Below are 12266 nucleotides of genomic sequence, written 5' to 3'. Positions count from 1 at the left end.
TTTAGGAAAGGAGTCTAATGGCAATCTGCAGGAAGGATTGAAGAAAAGCAGAAATATAAGAGATTGTATAGCACAGGCAACAAAACAAGCAAGACAAATTAAACGTCCAAATAGGGTGATAATATGAAGTGAAAAGCAAAATGGAAAATTTACAATATTTTTTAACATAACTGCTATCTAAATATTGAAAAGAATATTATAGTATCGAAATTTTAAATGGCATGATGCTTCCTAATGGAAAAACAGTAACAGTGAAACAAGAGGAGTTAAATTTAATTTTATTAAAACTATCATTGTATTATCTCTTTTCACCTAAGCATTGTAATTATATAGTATAAAATCAGTTGATGTGTGCTAAACAGTGCCTAAGAAATGGCTCTATGTTAGTGTTTGCCCTAAGCACATAAATCCTCATTCTATTTTTTTCTTTCATTTGCATGCAACCATGAAGATTACTGATATAAGCTATGGTCCACTGTTTCGTTACTCACTATAATTCCAATATTAGATGTTCAATAGATGATGAGTAAATAAATGGGTAAATCCTACCAGCTGTTAATTATCAAATTTATTTGCATGCTTATTGGCACTGTACCAACTTATTCTTTGTACTATGTAACAGACCTAGTATATGTTTTATGTGATATGTAAAAGTTAATATTCTTACAATAAGTTAGTGGTTTTCCCACTCTTTTCACTAACAGACTACTGGTTTCCCTTTATAAGGGACAAAGAAAGAGGGAGCTAGAACAGAGACATTCAATAGATAAGGTAAAGCTGGTTGTTTAAATGGTTCTAAAATAAAAATCCCAATCTTGTCTCAAATGATCACACACAACTCCAAAAAATAGGCAAATTAAGAAAGCTAAAAATTAAAAGTGAAAACATGGAGGCCAGGGATAAAGATCTACTTCTCTAAAATCTCCTAAATTTAGATCATGTTAAGACTACAAAAAAAAAAAAAAAAAAAGTTATGTACTTGGATTCTATTACTTAAGTTCCTTATAGAAATGCTTTACACAACCAGTACTGAATATGATGCTTTTAGATTTTATCAAGGGATTGGCATCCTAAGTGATCATTTTGGTTACCAGAATAATGCCCTCCCTTCTTATGCCCCTAAAAAAAGAGACCTAGTTCCTAATCCCTACAACTGGTGAATACGTTAGTTTTATTGACAAAGGGAAATTAAGTCAGCAGATGTAATAACAGGTCCATAAAATTAGAAGGAGGCAGCATATAACCAATAGAGATGGAAGAATGATAAGGACTGAGGTTGCTGGCTTTAGAGACATAGGAAAGGGTGGGGGGCACAAACCAAGGAATGCAGGTGGCCACTAGAAACTGGAGAGGGTAAGGAAATAGATTCCCCTGGAGCCTGCATAGGGAACTCAGCCCTCTAACATCTTGATTTTAACACATTGAGACCCATTTTGGACTCTGGATCTCCAGAACTGTAAGAATACATTTGTGTTGTTTTAAGCCACTCAATTTGTGGTATTTTGTTATAGCAGCAATAAGAAACTAATACAGATTTTGGTACCTGGAAGCGGGATGCTGATGTAACAAATATCTAAAAATGAGAAACTAGACAGTATGCAGATGCTAGAATTCAAGGAGCACACTGGAAAAATTTTTATCATTTGATACTTTTAAATCATTGTCAATTATGTCATTCTATTTGTCTTATTATTCTATGTAAACATAATATTAATGATAGAAAAAAACATTTTCTCTCTCCTAACAAACTGGTATTTAAAAATTTTTTATATATGAAAAACAACTTAATCTATTCTGTTTTTATGATGTGTGCCAGAAAGCTCATAGTTAAATTTCTGTTCAGTTACAGTAACAATCTTATCCTTGATTTTTATAAAAAAACTATGTTCTCTTTCCATTAGAGGGCTCTTCTTTTATCCTTAATTTAATGGCCCTATTATACTTGATCATTTATATGTAAATCACAGAAAATCTTTTCTGGAAGTAGGAAGGCGGGGAAAGAGAGGAAAACTAACAGATTCAGCACCTACACTTTGTTCTAGAAACAAAATGATTAAAAATGTCTTTGCAGAACAGCTATTATTCCTCAGTCTATAAATGAGAAAGCTTCCACAAAGGCTCAGGACCTTACCCATGACTGCCCACTCAATAGTCTGCACTAGGACTGCCTGTGTTCCAACGGGAGTCCTTAATGAAGTCAGACAAATCATTCATGTTGCTAAATATGAAACACAGTTTAGCTGGTAATCAAGGAAAATTCTTTTTCCCCCTCCTCTGCGCAGAATTGGTCAGTAACAGTCATTTGGAGAATTCCTGACTCCTACTCATTATCATGCCTTTAAAATTTTTCAATTTAAAGTAAAAGATGCCCAGACTTCTGTGAAATGACACAGAAGGTCAATTCCACATCTGTAGAAAAGTATTCAGTTTCTGGTCAGCCCACAACTCTCTTCTCTGTGAGCTGCCACTGACTTACTGAGCCCTCCACAAGCCAGACCCCTAGCCACAGCTGATAGAACTAAGAACTCAACACCTAAGAGCTGATACATCTAAGGTAGCCAATTGGCTAATCTCTGCTGGGAATTAAAAACTCAGGCTTAGAAATGCCATTTTGCAACTCCTAAGTTTATGGCTTGATCTAATGGGATGTGATCCTGGAAGCAGTAGAGAGGTTACAGTCTCCCACATACAGGAAGCAGTAAAGAAAGCCAGTGGTCAGAGAGGTGAAAATAAAACAGATGCACAGTTAGAATGCACTTGTAATTCTTTGGTTAGTATTTGGCTATTTCCTTGCTATTCAAAATGTCCCAGGACGGGCCAGGCACAGTCCATGCTTGCAATCCCAGCACTTTGGGAGGCCAAGGAAGGCAGCTCATTTGAGCCCAGGAGCTCAAGACCAGCCCAGGCAACATGGTGAAACCCTGTCTCTACAAAAAATACAAAAATTAGCCAGGTGATATGGTTAGGTTTTATGTCCCCAGCCAAATATCATCTTGAATTATAATCCCCATGTGTCAAGGGAGAGGCCAGATGGAGGTAATTGGATCATGGGGGCTGTTTCCCCCATACTGTTCTCTTGATAGTGAGTTCTCACGAGATCTGATGGTCTTGTAAGTGTTTGGTAGTTCCTCCTGTGTTCACTCTCCTTCCTGCCACCTTGTGAAGAAGGTACCTGCTTGCCCTTTGCCGTCCACCATAATTGTAACTTTCCCGAGGCCTCCCCAGACAGGCTGAACTGTGAGTCAATTAAACGTCTTTCCTTTATAAATTACCCAGTCTCAGCCAGTTCTTTATAACACTGTGAAAATGGACTAATACACCAGGCATGGTGGGGCAAGCCTATAGTCTCAGCTACTCTGGAGGCTGAAGTGGGAGGATCTCTTGACCCCAGGAGGTCGAGTCTGTAGTGAGCTGTGATCACAACACTGCACTGTAGCCTGGGCGACAGTCTCAAAAATAAACAAACAATAAAAAAGTCCCAGTACCAGAATCAGCAGCATCACCTAGGAAGTTTGTAGGAAAACAGCCTCTCAGGTCCCACAACTATAACAAAATTTGCATTTTAGCAAGAACCTCAGGTGATTCTTACTAACATTGAAGTTTGAGCAGCACTAGTCTTTTCTATTAGATTATAAAAATAGGTATCAAGCTAGAAAAACTGAATATCCACATGTAAAATAATGAAAATGGCCAGGCACATAGGGGGGCAGAGGCGGTAGGACTGCTTGAGCCCAGGAGTTTGAGATCAGCCTGGGCAACATAGCAATAGCTTGCTCTAAAGTAAAAGGGGAAAAAAAGAAGTTTGAGGAATGAAATTGGACTCCATCCTCACACCACACACAAACATTACCTCAAAATAAATCACAGACCTCAATGTAAGAGCTAAATCTATAAAACTCTTTGAAGAAAATATAGAAGTGTTTGTGATCTTAAGTTAGGCAGACTTACTAGTTATTCACTTAAAACAAAAAAGACAAAAAATAGATATATTAGAGATTATCAAAATTTAAAACTCTTGTGTTTCAAAGGACACAGTCCAGATAGTAAAAAGGGAACCCAAGGAATGAGAAAAAATACTTTCAAATCATATGTATAAGGGACTTGCATCTAGAACATATAAAGAACTCTTATAATTCAATAATAAGACAGAAAACCGAATTTAAAAATTACCAAAAGCTATAAAGATTTGTATAAGTTTTTCCAATAGAAAAATAAGCAAATAATAATAGAAACTATTGTCTATAATTTTCCTTGGTGCTTTGAATACTTGAGAAATTTAAATACAATGAATTACTTTCCAAAAATAAATGTAAGATATTAAATATATTGTTCTATATTAAAAATTACTCATGTCTCTCTTGAAACTCAAACACACTTTAATATTGACCCAAAAAATCCCATTACAAGTATTTTATCAGGGAACTAGGGGTAATTAACAGCTCTGAAGTCAAAACACACTATTTATTAATGCCAAAATATATCCTAAAAATGCCTGAGATTTTCAAGTCAGATTCATTTGAACACTGTGGACAAACATTCACATACCAAAGAAATTAAATATGCTAAGTGGCAGAGACATTGAAGCTAAGGTGTTTGTTCCAAACTGAGAGAAGAATTCATGGCCTTTAAAGACATTCTTTTATCTATGTTTCCTCGTCACTTACTATTAAAGTTTAACCACTGAACAAAGCAAACAAAAAAGGCAGGTTCTCTTAAACCAACTATCAGAGTTTACAGAAATTAGGAGAATAAAACACTGCCCACATTTAAATTCAAGTGCTACGGCATTGGAACTGGATTCCTCATATAATCTGTCCTATTTAAGAAAATATAGAGGATTTGTAACAGTGGGAAAGTAGCATAATAGATGCTGACAAAAGGCTTCTTTCAGTGAGAAAGTGTCTAGCCTAAGAAAAAAAAAAGGAGTCAGACGTCACCAGATATTGTAAATTTGCCGTAAGAAAGCTTCCTTACAATGCCTCCTTTAGAAAGGTGAACAAAGAGGGTGAATCTATTATGAAAGGTAGGAGAAACTGAAGCCAAGTACGAAAACCCTAAAGAACTTATTACAATTTTTCTAGAGATAGTTTCTCCCTTAGGCGACCTGTTTAATAACTTGAAAGATGTTGGAGAGAAGAGATGAGTGAAAAAAGATATATTTTCAGAAAAAGAAAAAAGATAAGTGCTTCATTCCAAATAGTACCAACTTCCTAATTTCTAGCCCAGCCATTCGAATTCACATGGAACTATTTCACTTGCAAATATAACCATTTCTTCATGTAGATAATGATACTATGCTAAAAATCCTACAATATTTTAGTGTTAATAGCTTTTATCATTATTATAAATTCTTTTCTTCCTCTCATCAAATCATACATTTATCTCAGGCTTATAGGTATGGAATCTTCAATATATATTCTCATCTGAATATAGGTTTGTCTTACAATCTAAAAAATGTTAGGGATTGTAATAATATGCTCTTTATGCAAATACAAAGTCAAATATATAGTCTAATATATATAGGCAAGAATAAATAATTAAATCCTAATAATACATTCTTAGTAGTAAAGTACTAATATCTTAAACTAGTATAGTATTTTATATCATCTTACTAAATCCAGGAACACCAAAATAGGAAAATTCAGACATAAGCTTTTTCTATAAAGTGAAAAATACTAAAGTTAACAGATATAACTACTTTTTTAAACCTAAGAGTCTTAATGCAATAAAGTATTAAAAATGTACTCTGGGCCAGGCGCAGTGGCTCACGCCTGTAATCCCAGCACTTTGGGAGGCCGAGATGGGTGGATCACGAGGTCAGGAGATCGAAACCATCCTGGCTAACACAGTGAAACCCCATATCTACTAAAAAAAATACAAAACATTAGCTGGGTGTGATGGCAGGCACCTGTAGTCCCAGCTACTCGGGAGGCTAGGAGAATGGTATGAACCCGGGAGACAGAGTTTGCAGTGAGCCAAGATCACACCACTGCACTCCAGCCTAGGCGACAGAGTGAGACCACGTCTCAACAACAGCAACAAAAAAAGATGCACTCTGCCTGCAGAGTTTTTGCTACTTATAAAATAAGTTGCATTTGTCAAACGGTAAATAAAATGGAGATTCTTTGGGAAAGAGGTAATAAAAAGGCTGTATTTGGTAACTATTGTTAGTTTGGCTTTCCTTTCAATTATATCATAATGACCACCACTTAAAATTCATGTCTTAAAAAAAAAGGAAAACCAAGTTCTAGTGAGATTGTTATACAACAGAAATATTTAATGTTATATTAGCATGAAAATTTCAGGAAGCATTTTATACAAAACAGAAAATATCCTGTAGACATGACTAACACCATTTTAAAAGGACTTTTTTTTTTTCTTTTTTTGGATAATGGATAGCATACATGGCTGTCCATGACTCAGGTCTGTGATATCTCCAAAATTCCTGCCTCCACAACTCCAATATTATTTCTCCCATTTATGATGAAACATGGTGGAAATGGTAAATGTTCATGCTGTGTTACACCCACTTTGGCAATTTAATGTTCATTGGCTATCATGTTTTTTGCCCTCTATATCAAAACAAGACCAGACATGGCATACCCATCAGAGGTAATTAGTAGCAAATACTCCTCAAGCATTTAGTTTTTCTACCTGCTAAGGCTAAGGCGGAGTGAGGGCCACATGGCCAGAAATTTTTTCTGTGTTGAGGTGCTGACTGACTAATTAATGAGCTCTTTTGAGACATCATTAACATTCACTTGCTTTTATGTTTTAGTTTTTGGGTTTTTTTACCAGTATGTGGCCTATTAAGATAATATAACTCATTAGACAGGGTCCTTAGGCACATCAAACCAAGTCACTTCATCATGATTGAATCCAGAACCTTACTAGCAATTCCCAGCCTAACTTTCAAGTTTTCTGCCTCAAATCACTAATCAGTACTGATACTCTTAGGTTTCCTACCTAATATATTACCTCCAAATTAGATAGAATTGGGATAACTAGCACCTGACTACTGAATCAGTGCATTATTTACTTATTTTTAAATTATTGATGCAAAGGCAATAGAAAAGCTGATTTATGGTCATATTAAATATGAATATTTTTTCATTGCCAGTTGATTCAAAATAAACTTTAGTTCAATAAATCTGAAAGTAATCATAATAATCAGAATATTGCCCAACTTAGGTTTTTATCTTTTACCACATTCTTTTCTGGGCAGACCACCATTTGATAATGTAGACTAAACGGTGAAATATTATATATCACTGATAAAGAATAAACTAGAGCTACACATATCAAATGAATTTCACAAGTACAATGAACAAAGCAAAAGTGTGTTTCAGAACACATATTTTATCACACCATTTATGCAAAGTTAAGAACTGTAAAACAATACTATATATTGCTTGGGGATAGACACCTATATTAAAAAAAAAAGAAATAACAAATGCATAGTATGATTGTCACTATATTCAGAATGGTAAGTATATCTGGAAGATGGGAGAGATGATCAGGGAAGGGAGGGAACAGACAAAGAGGAGGGTATTTCACTGCTTTGGCAATGTTTTATTACTTAAGCTAGATGGTGAGCACACATGTGCTTAGGTATTCCTTAAATATTGTATAATAAATAATTTATTTATGCATTTATATGTTTTTAACTTATAAAGAACAAAAACTTATTTCTTACAATTCTGGAGGCTAGGAAGTGCAAGATCAACGCGCTGGCATTTTGATGTCAAGCAAGGGCCTTCTTTCTCCGTCTTCCGGAGGGAAGGAAGGCTGAGTTCTCACATGGTGGAAGGTGGAAGAACAAGACAGCTGAACATTGAGTGAAACCTCTTTAATAAGGGCCTTAATCACATTCACACAGGAGGAGCCTTCATGGCCTAATCATTGTTTAAAGACTCTACCTCGCAATACAATCACATTGGAAACACCTGAATGTGTGGAGGAGGCATTCAAGCCATAGTAAAACCTCGGAGATATATGTGATTTCTGACACTAGTAGGTAACTCTTTATCAGAGATGTGAATGTTAAATCAATAATTAATACTGTACCTAAAGTAAATAACTTATTTTACTCTGTAATTTCCTAAAAGATAGTTTGGCATCATTTCCTCGGCCCATGAGCTTTGTTATTCAAATAATAGTTTTGATTTTTTCATGCATGCACTTAGAATATTATGAATATGAGGTTATCTTGTGCTATCTATGTGGAGATTGAAGTATTAAAACAAACATAACCACATCATAATAGCTTGGTGTAGGCTCTGTGTGGTCAAATGTATAATAAATTATTTAAAACTTAATTCAGTGTTTTGAGGTAGTATCCTTGAAATTAAACATGCTAATTATTACAAATCAATTCATGTTAATCTTCATTGCTAAAACGTTTTTCCATTAATGAGATACATAAACATTTGTAAACTAAGTTAAATCACACAAATTTAAAACTAGGATTCATTATTTTTCTAACCATGTATACTAAAGGACATTTTCCAAGAGAAGCTTTTTTTAAAAACAACAATGCTCCAATTATTTTATTCTTTATCTTACTTGCACTTCAGAGAGATTTTCTCCATGATTTGCAACTTTGGTTGTTCTCTACAGAATAATCCTCCATCAATTACACAAAGAACATAAGGGTTTAGAAATATAGACATATATGTATATATGTATATAGTACATATATATCTTCATGTGAAAAGACTTTCTACTTTAAAAATCATATAAGGAATGTTACTTTACAGAGTGATACAATATTAGACTGTAAGTTTTGAAAAATCAGATCCAAAGGAAAAGAAACAACATGAAAAGGAGATAATGTAATAAAATTATATATATTCTAGTTCTTGAAGAATTTAGACAAAGTTGGGTCATTATTTAAGTGGTATATCACTTAAACCAGCATCCAAAACTTTTAATGGTTTCATTCTGGTATTGTAACTAAGTATCATTTCCTGTATTTTAGGCAGAAACTATAGGCTAGAAACAAAAAATCTGGGGTTTATGCAGTATAAAGGAATTTAAAAAGTTATAAAGGGGCAAATTAAATTTTGTATGGCGCCTATTTTGTTAGCTATTTTTGTTACTATTTAACTGAAAAAATTCAATAGCAAATTTTTTAAAGTAAAAAGGAAATCACTAAAAAGTTAGATTTCCTTTCTTACTGGTTTATATCTATTATATCTACATCTGTAGATATATCCACATATAATTTCCCAAAAGACATGTAGTTCATATGTTATTTTCACAATGTTGAAGCAGGATCCACCAAACCAGCATTTAACCTTTTTACATGAAATCGGAAAAAATCTTATAGTGGATACCTGCTTTATGCTAGGTATGCCAAAACAATTGCCCTCAGGGGTAACCTAAAGACAACATGTGTATTAAAATCCATGAATTAGGTAAATCCAACGGATTATGCAGACCATAAATAATACGGTGTTCAAGTTTCTTATTTTATTAAACATATAATGTTAAAATTAAAAACAAATACGTAAGTTTTTAACCTTTTAAATTTAGAATATTGACTATCTTCTATGTTCAACTTGAGAGTAGGAATTTCACATTTTTATATTAAAATGGCTACAGGAATCAAGCAAATAACACTAATGAGTCAAATAGGCAACACTAATATGACGTGATGGGGAGTAGGGTAAAGTGAAAACCATTTCTCATCTTCATTGGGGTTATAAGAAAAAAATTGTGAAAGTCCTTGAAATAGGCAGAAAGTTAACTGCATGTGCTCGCTACAGCAACTTTCTGATATGTCCGCCTTTCAATGTCTTGAGTTATTTTACCTTTCTGTAAATTGCAGAAAACTGATTATAATAATTATAATGATTATTGTCCATAGATATATAAATTAATTGTGCCTCCTGGAGATGCAACTGATTACTGTCTTGTGGATACTAAGTTTTTTTTTTTTGCATCTATTTGTACATTCATTTTACAATTCCTAACTGACTGTATCTGTGTGTTTTGTGTTTTTTAAAATTCTCCTTTTACCATTGTAACATCTTACTGTTTCCTCATTAACTGTTGAGCTAAATAAAATTTTTAATCATTTTATTTTACATTTATGACAGTCATAATTTCACCTTTTTAAAAATGAATTTTTAATGGAATCTATATATCAATTGACAGATAAATCACATTAGGCAAGCGTTACACAAAAACTTTGTAGAATTTTATTAAAATTTTACAGATGTGAGATACTTATACTTTGCCAAATAATCTATAAATATTTTATTTTGCATCCTTTCTCTGCCTTTAAGTTCAAGTTTGAATGATGAAATAATAAGGTATGTTCTCTAATCAGTCACAAAAAAACTAGATGAAACAATGCATGTTAATTTAGTAATCAATCTCAGAATTCAAAAGCTTGTTTATAAAAGGAGATTGGCCAAAATAATCTCAAATATATTTTCCAATATAGATACTCTGGGATTCTGTGATATTATTCCTGGCACTGTTTGTGAAAGAGAGGAAGATGACAGACAGTCTACGTCCTTCCTTCTCTAGAATGAGATTCTGTCAAGGCTAATAGTCCCCATTATCACAATAAGCAATAAACTTTGCTTCACTTCAACAGCAGACTATTTTGGTAAAATTTCCCAGAAGCCGTAATTCAACACCTTTCAAGTATAAAGTTTCCAAAGTTCTATACCTTAGTATTCATCAAATTCCTATTTGTAGGATAATCAAAAATAGCTTCATAAAAAATTTTAGTTAGCTGGGCATGGTGGCTCATGCCTATAATCCCAGCACTTTGGGAGGCTGAGGCGGGCGGATCATGAGGTCAGGAGATCGAGACCATCCTGGCTAACACGGTGAAACCCCTTCTCTACTAAAAATACAAAAATAAATTAGCCAGACGTGGTGGCAGGCACCTGTAGTCCCAGCTACTCAGGAGGCTGAGGCAGGAGAATGGTGTGAACCTGAGAGGCGGAGCTTGCAGTGAGCCAAGATTGTGCCACTGCACTCCAACCTGGGCGGCGACAGGGCGAGACTCTGTCTCCAAAAAAAAAAATTTAGTTGATCCCAGGCATTTTTATATATCTCTGTATTTTGTGTATGGTTATTTTCTGAGATGACCAATACATCTACTTCTAGATAACAATTTCTGACTGTCATTTAATTACCTATATGTTCATATTACTAGTTTACCACCAAAATTCCAAATCTAGTTTCTCCCAAGATTACATATCTCGCATCATTTAGATCACTAGCAGAAAAGTGTAACATATCCTTATTTTATAAACAAACAAACAAAAAACAAAGAACAAAAGAAACACTTCTAAGATACGTAAAAATTCTAAGAATTATCATTTGAAAAGCATTTAGTTTCCAAGGAATGGTATCAGATTAAATTGAATTAAATACACACATTAGTTACAAATAATGAAAGATGTCTGTTACATTTTATTTTATATGATTACAAGTGTTGGTATAAGATTTTAAAATAAATTTTGTATGCTAAAATACACAAAGTCATTATTTTTAAAGGATTTTTTTCTAAAAACCTTCATTTTTATTTACTTAACTCACGTATAAGCAGGCAAAAAGAATGTAAGTTGGTTTGAAAGTTTCTACTAGAGAAACATAGCAAAAATTATTTATAGTTAGCCTTGTTACTTCCTTGCCACTGGCAATATTTACAAGCCTCACTCCATAGATCTGTGCAGTATGTGTTCACATGTGATTATTTAAATTTCAGTTAAACTAAATCAATTATATTTCTCAGTAGCAATGGCCATATTTCAAATGCTTTATAGCTCCACATAGCTAGTGATTACCGTATAGGACAATATAGATACAGAAAAGTTTCAACATCACAAAAATTTGTATTGGATAGAGCTATATTAGATCACACTAAATTATCAATATTCAACTTTAACAAGATTGACAAAAGCCAGTATTTTTATTATAAATATCTATTTATCCAATACTACTTCATTTATACAAAAAGAAAGAGAGGTTTGCATAGGGTTTTATTAAAATATATGAATACACGCCAAAAATTTTATTTCTTCTTATTCACTGAGGAAACTGGCACATGTTGTAATAGGATTCATAGGATTATTTTCTATAGGTATTTTTTTTTGTGGTTATTATGGGGATTAAATAAAGTTATAGGAGTCTATTTTAAACTGATAACTTCAGTCACATAAAAGATCTCTACTCCTTTATATCTCTCCCATACACACATTTTATGTTACTGATGTTGCAAATGACATCTTTTTATATCA

At 33.6% G+C, this 12266-nt stretch overlaps 1 protein-coding gene across 1 annotated transcript in view; it reads right to left on the bottom strand.

The window, feature by feature from the left end:
• Window positions 1–12266, bottom strand: part of LOC112615155 (interleukin-1 receptor accessory protein-like 1) — a 743111-nt gene that overhangs the window by 421411 nt on the left and 309434 nt on the right. The gene's annotated exons all lie outside the window — the stretch shown is intronic.

The sequence above is a fragment of the Theropithecus gelada genome, chromosome X (assembly GCF_003255815.1).
Source record: "Theropithecus gelada isolate Dixy chromosome X, Tgel_1.0, whole genome shotgun sequence".
NCBI classification, from domain to species: domain Eukaryota; kingdom Metazoa; phylum Chordata; class Mammalia; order Primates; family Cercopithecidae; genus Theropithecus; species Theropithecus gelada.
Note: the sequence above shows the minus strand (reverse complement) of the source record. Positions and strands in the feature narration are given on the sequence as shown.